The following is a 7976-nucleotide window of genomic DNA, read 5'->3' on the forward strand; positions in this document are numbered from 1 at the left end:
CATTTCTCGAGCAAAGAGATTAAAACGTAAGTCTTGGGGGGCTTCGTATTAAGCTGATGTAGGTCCAGGCTAATCTAACAACGCCGGAGTGAGACGACTGGAATTAAGTCGACCCTGTTTTGGGTGAAAAGACACGAAAAACCTTCGCCTCTTTCTTTTTTTAAAGGACTTAAATTTCATCATAAGTATACGTAGATTAACGTTACTTTAGGGAATAAGAAGATATGAGTTAAATTTCATTATAAGTATAGGGAAGAAGATATTAACTTAATTTCATTATAAGTGTAGGGAAAAATATATTAATTTAATTTCATTATAAGTATAGGGAAGAAGATATTAATTTCATTATAAGCGTAGGGAAGAAGATATTAATTGAATTTCACGATAAGCATAGGGAATAAGAAGGTATTAATTAAATTTCATTATAATTATGGGGAACAAGAATATATTAATTGAATTTCAGTATAAGCATGCGTAAATTAAGATTACTTTAGGGAATAAGAAGGTATTAATTAAATTTCATAAGTATAGGGAATAAAAAGATATTAATTAAATTTCACTGTAAGCATAAGTAGATTAACACGACTTTAGGGAATAAGAAGATATTAATTGAACTTCAGTATAGGCATACGTAGATTAACATTACTTTATGGAATAAGAAGATATTAATTAGATTTCATTGTAAATAAACGTAAATTAACATTACGTTATTGAATAAGAAGAATATATATTAATTATTAGCTTTCTCTCTTTTTGTGAACCCATTTGTGTCACTCGGGTCCTTAAGGAAAGTCAATGGCATAAATGGTCTATTCACTTTTGTTTTGGAATAAATAAAAAAGGCAGTTTGGGAAAGTATTCATCGGACCAGTAAGAAGTCTGGTTAGAGTAGGAATATTTACTGTTGTAGTTGATTCTTCTGTTGGTTTTATTGCCAAAAATATTTTTATTGGAGTTCTGTGCTTTCTTGTATTTTGTTTTATCCTGCTTCTTTCTGCATTTCCCTTTGCCTCCTCCTCTTACTTCTTCCTCATGAACACCATAATACTCTTTGGAAGCTTGAATTTCAAGTCAGTGGCCCCTTTGGTGGGCTTGTTCTCATAAGATGACAGAGGTTAACATCAGGAGGGAGATCTTTCAAGGCGACTCACTGTAATAATAATAATAATAATAGCCGTGATTCCCATGACAAAAGTACTGCAGAAGATGGATGCTGGGTACCAACTGCTGCTGGTACTACTACTACTACTAACACTACTACTACTACTACTACTACTACTACTACTACTACTACTATTCCCCCGTCCCTTCATATTTTAACCACCCATACATATTGTATTTTAGAAATATCACTGGATACACAATGCACTTTCCTAACAATACTACTACTACTACTCATAACATCACCTTGGGAGTCATTTCTATCTCAAATTGATTAAAGAAATATCATTGATTTAAAATCACTGATATTACGATATTATTGCAAACAATGGCGATCTCGTCTAACATCACCTCTGGGATTCATTTCTATTTGAAATTGAAATCTCTCTGTTCATGCTATAAAGCTAGTTTAAAGAAATATGAATTATTTAATATGAATCTGATATTTTGCATAACATTGCATTATAATCCAAGGAAAATTATTCTCTCTCTCTCTCTCTCTCTCTCTCTCTCTCTCTCTCTCCATTTTAATCAAACTGTTTATGTTTAATTTAAAGAAATATGAATTATTTGATATGAATCTGATATTTTGCATAATATTGCAATGTAATCCAAGAAAAAGTATCTCTCTCTCTCTCTCTCTCTCTCTCTCTCTCTCTCTCTCTCTCTCTCTCTCTCTCTCTCTCCCGTGTAATCAAAATGTTTATGCCTCAGGGGCAAGGTATATGATTGATACCAGTGATGGACAAGGCTTCTGTTATGTAAGCCATACCATAGGAAATACTTCTCTTGACCTTTGATTTTATGTTGCCCCTGAGATTTATATAGTCAACGCAAAGAACCGACGTCAGTTGAACTCTGCTCTGAATAACTTTTTTTTTTAGTTAACTCTGCTCTGAATAACTTTTTTTTTAGTTAACTCTGCTCTGAAGAACTTTTTCTTATAGTTAACTCTTCCGCTGAGTAACTTTTTTTTTTATAGTTTTTGTATAGTTTTGTAAGGCTGGAGAATGTATTGTAACATTGTATTATAATACAGAAACATTATTCTGGTGTTCAATAAATGGTAATGTTATAGGTTTAAGAGTTTCAGTAGATATGAAAACCATCGTTCATGGTCACTGTGGCATATTATTATTATTATTATTATTATTATTATTATTATTATTATTATTATTGTTATTATTATTATTATTATTATTATTCAGAATTTGAACCTTATTCATATGGAACAAGCCCACCACAGGGGCCATTGACTTGAAATTCAAGCTTCCAAAGAATATGGAGTTCATTAGGAAGAAGTAAGAGGAGGTCAAGGGAAATACTGAAAGAAGAGATTTCACTTATTAAAGAGAAAAATTAAATTAATAAGTAAAGATGTATTAAAATGCAAGAGAGAAAAAGATATAAGGAAAAGACAAGAGTCGCCCCAAAAATAGAAGATTGGCTCTGAGAGAGAGAATTGTTTCAGAATTGCTGAGTTGGCTCTCGCTACCATTCTGAAAATATCCCCTCGATTATTTTATAGGGAAACTTCCAGGAACGAAGATCAGCAGTAAAACGTATGATGGCTGTCACGTCCCTGGAAGATAAAAAAAATTATAAACTAGTTGATGGGTTTCATCGTTGTTTGATGACTTCCGGACACCCCCCGTCAAAAAGCGAAAGCGAATCCGAGAAACAATTAAAAGTTGTGGCTGGAAATAGCTTGAATCATCTTCCAGTTACAAGAGTGGTTTATTTTTAGTTTGCTGTAAAGGATAACTATTGTGCCGGGTTTGTTTGTCCGTCCGCACTTTATTCTGTCCGCACTTTTTTCTGTCCGCCATCATATCTTAAAAACTACTGAGGCCAGAAGGCTGCAAATTGGTATGTTGATCATCCAGCCTCCAGTCATCAAACATACCAAATTGCAGCCCTCTAGCCTTAGTAGTTTTTATTTTATGTAAGGTTAAGGTTAGCCATAATCATGCTTCTGGCAACGATATAGGATAGGCCACCACCGGCCCGTGGTTGAAGTTTCACGAGCCGCGGCTCATACAGTATTATACCGAGGCTACCGAAAGATTAGATCTAGTTTCGGTGGCGTTGATTATACCCTGTAGCGGCTGTACAGAAAACTCGATTGCTCCGAAGAAACTTCGGCGCATTGTTTACTTGTTTATTTACTTAATTAATTTTGATAGTTCATTTTGGAGAGACGGGCCAACTCGCACTTTAACGAATTTATCATAACAAAAAAGTGTGAAATATCTTAGAGTGTTTTTATAATCTCTGTGATTCTTGTGTCAATTGATTAATTCGAGTGAGCTCCCACTGCTTTGCACTATTCTGTGGAAGGCCTTTTTTTTTTTTTTTTTTTTAAAGAGAATCTGTTGCTCGTTTCATTTCCACTGTTATTTGGATTTCCTCTTACAAAAATACACCTGTGTGTGTGTGTATTCCTCATTAAGGGATGCTGTTACGAAAGGGCAGAAAATAATATAGAACCGAGTATGTATGTATAGCAAAAAAAAAAAAACATTAAAAATGATAACAATAAAAAATACAGATTGCAGACGAATAATTTTCAGTGCATTATTTTGTCGAACCGAAATCGCAGGTGTACAGTGAAAGATGCTGGTACAAAAGATTAGAGAATAATATAGAACCACAAAAGAGAATGGAAGAACTACCGTAAAATCTCCTATACTTTATGTCTGTTTTCTATTGATACCTAACCCCCAGACGGAACTGCTTTAGAATCACATTCATAAGGCTACTTCTAACCAACTCAGTTATTTTTTTTTTGATGATCACCTTTATTCCGAAATGAATAATGCATTTGGAAAAACAGAGTTTTCTCGTCTATACAACTTAATATATCTTATTTCGCGTCCTTTGATATTGTCCTGAATAGAATAGTTTTTTTTATTTTCTTCTTATTTTTATCCTCGTCTGAGGAGAAGGAAAAATTAGACTGAGGGAAAAAGGCGTCGAAACGGAAGTCGTTCCGAGAAACCCGACTCTATTCGGTAGAAATGAAACTGGAGCGACTTCGGAACGCTCGCTGAATGTTAAGAGTCGCATCTTATATCTTTGTAAGACTCTTCCAAGGAGAGAGAGAGAGAGAGAGAGAGAGAGAGAGAGAGAGAGAGAGAGAGAGAGAGTGGATGTTGCAGGGTCGGTGAGAAATATACTGTATTAGGTATTATATAATAGACAGACAAATCCAGAAGTTAAATCCAGAAGTTTTCGTAATGTTGGTTCAGACAGGTTTTCGTAATTTTAGCTCAGACTGACAGACTGACAGACATCCAGAAGTTTTCGTAATTTTAGTTCAGACACAGACAGACAGACAAATCCAGAAGTTTTCATAATTTTTAGGACAGACAGACAGACAGAGACAGACAGACAGACAGACAGACAGACAGACAGACAGACAGAGAGACAGATCCAGAAGTTTTCTGTAATTTTAGTTCAGACAGACAGACAAACAGACAGACAGATCCATAAGTTTTCTTAATTTTGGTTTAGACAGACAGACAGACAGACAGACAAATCCAGAAGTTTTCGTAATTTTAGTTCAGACACAGACAGACAGACAAATCCAGAAGTTTTCATAATTTTAGGACAGACAGACAGACAGACAGACAGACAGACAGACAGACAGACAGACAGACAGACAGACAAATCCAGAAGTTTTCATAATTTTTCCAGAAGTTTTCATAATTTTAGGACAGACAGACAGACAGACAGACAGACAGACAGACAGACAGACAGACAGACAGACAGACAGACAGACAGATCCAGAAGTTTTCATAATTTTAGGACAGACAGACAGACAGACAAACAAACAGACTGACAAATCCAGAAGTTTTCGTAATTTTAGTTCAGACAGACAGACAGACAGACAGACAGACAGACAGACAGACAGACAGACAGACAGACAGACAGACAGACAGACAGACAAATCCAGAAGTTTTCGTAATTTTAGTTCAGACAGACAGACAGACAGACAGACAGACAGACAGACAGACAGACAGACAAATCCAGAAGTTTTCATAATTTTAGGACAGACAGACAGACAGACAGACAGACAGACAAATCCAGAAGTTTTCATAATTTTAGTTCAGACAGACAGACAGACAGACAGACAGACAGACAGACAGACAGACAGACAGACAGACAGACAGACAGACAGACAGAGCTTTAAAAGTAGAACACAATCATTTTAAAAGGATTTTTCAAGTTTCTCTTCATCATACGATTTAGTCTTCAGGTCCAACAGACATCATAAAGCGGGACATTTGCCCCTGAATCTTAATGCGTGATTTTATATTCTGCAATTATTGTCCTTCTTGCCTTGTCATTGGCAACTACAATAAAATGTGTATTCAGAATGTTTTTTAGAACTTCCAAACTGAAAGCACTAATTTTTGAAAATATTAGCTGAACATATAAATGTTCAGCTCGAATAGTTTAATTGCAGAGTCGTGTTGTGTATTACGGTACAAGTCAGGTCTGTTGGCTATTGTGACAAAGCATCTTCCATGATTCATGGCCGCTTTGCATATTCCGTCACCGCCGACATCAATATCAGATCTTCGCGAAAGGTTGATGAATGATTCTGGCTGGCGTCTCGTCACCGATCTTTGCTCTTTATAAATATTCTCAATTTTTATATTGGAATAATCCTTGTCGCCATTTTGCGGGGGTTACTATAAGCATTCGTCAATTCTTTATCAATTTTGTTCTCGTTACTCGTTAAACGACAAGAGACACTCTCTTGCGAAGTAAGTTTTTGGTTTTCTGTAAAAGAAAACTATTGAGATGGCTTTGTCTGTCCGTCCGCACGTTTTCTGTCCGCCCTCAGATCTTAAAAACTACCGAGGCTATAGGGCTGCAAATTGGTATGTTGATCATTCACCCTCCAATAATCAAACATACCAAATTGCAGCCCTCTATCCTCAGTAGTTTTGATTTTATTCAAGGTTAAAGTTAGCCATGATCGTGCGTCTGGCAGCGATATAAGACATGCCACCACTGGCCCGTGGTTGAAGTTCCATGGGCCGCTGCTCGTACAGCATTATACCGAGACCACCGAAAGACAGATCTATTTTCGGCAGCATTGATTATACGCTGTACAGAAAACTCGATTGCGCCGAAGAAACTTCGGCGCATTTTTTACTTGTATATTAATAGACAGAATTTTATTCAGGATGGTAAGAGGATCGTTGCTCATCATAATGGAAATTAATTTTTCTCCAGACACCCAAAGGCGATGTTGATCTGATTAGGAAAGCACTTTTCAGTCTGTGCGCGAAAGGATTTTTGCTCAATTTCAGATCTGATTTTTGCCCCTGTTAATGGAAAGACACAGACTAATTGATGTAAGTTCATTTTCGTCCCTTTAAAAGATCTTCCAGTAAAAGGTGGTTAAATCCATTGTTGGTAACCAGAATTTTTCTAAAATGATGCTTTAATGGGTGTTTATCACGTCTTGGACATTCTTACTTTTCTGTCCGTCCATAACGTAATTCTTGCGATACGCCAAGTGGCTTTTCGTGTGGGTTGGAAAAAATCTCTTGTTTCTGCGAAGAATTGAGTCGGCTGTACCTTAGGGGATACATAACACCATTATACCAACGTGATAATATAACTTTGACATTTTTGTTCCTTGTTAAGAATACATAAAAAACAACTGAATTTTTTAGTTCCGTCATTTCTGAAGACCCGACGTCTTCAGAAGGTATTCAATAAGATGTTTACTTGGTTAAAGCATTAACATTATTATTATCTTCAAGAATCGATTTTTTTTATTGATCAGAAATCTTTTGTTCCTGGTTACGAAAACAGAAAAAATAGATTTTCAGTTCCATCACTTCTGAAAACCCGAGTCTTCAAAAGGTATTCACTAAGAAATTTTCTTGGTTAAAGCATCATTATTATTATTATTATTATTATTATTATTTATTATTATTATTATTATTATTATTATTATTATTATTATTTATTATTATTATTATACAGTCAAGAAACGATTTTTTCTATTGATCAGAAATCTATTTACGCAGTGACACTCTTGGCTTTTTGCGCCTCACTGTAGCCCATTGCTGCTTAGTCCAACATATATATATATATATATATATATATATATATATATATATATATATATATATATATATATATATATGAATATATATATATGTATATATATATATATATATATATATATATATATATATATATATATATATATATATATATATATATATATATATATATATATATATATATATATATATATATATATATATATATATATATATATATATATATATATATATATATATATATATATATATATAATATATATATATATACATATATATACACATATACATATATACAGACACACACACACAAACAATTTCGGCACATACAAACGGCGCAAAAGCGTATCCAGTATTACATCCGAGTGTTGTGGAAATGGGAAAGCATTGATCAAACTGTAACATTTTAGATCCCAAAAGCATCAGCACAGATAAACTTCATATCTCTGCAACTGTCAATTGGATCCCGAGTTCTGCGATGACGAAATCCCCAAAGGAGACCTGATGTTTTGTATATATATATATATATATATATATATATATATATATATATATATATATATATATATATATATATACATACATACATACACACATACATACATACATACATACATACATCCCAGTGTCACTTTCAGGTAAAAAAATAAAATTAACTGGCTTCCCCCTTAAAAAAATAGATCTTCGGCCTATGGGAAAATTAAACTTTCCATTTCACAG

The sequence above is a fragment of the Macrobrachium rosenbergii genome, chromosome 16 (genome assembly GCF_040412425.1).
Source record: "Macrobrachium rosenbergii isolate ZJJX-2024 chromosome 16, ASM4041242v1, whole genome shotgun sequence".
Taxonomy (NCBI): domain Eukaryota; kingdom Metazoa; phylum Arthropoda; class Malacostraca; order Decapoda; family Palaemonidae; genus Macrobrachium; species Macrobrachium rosenbergii.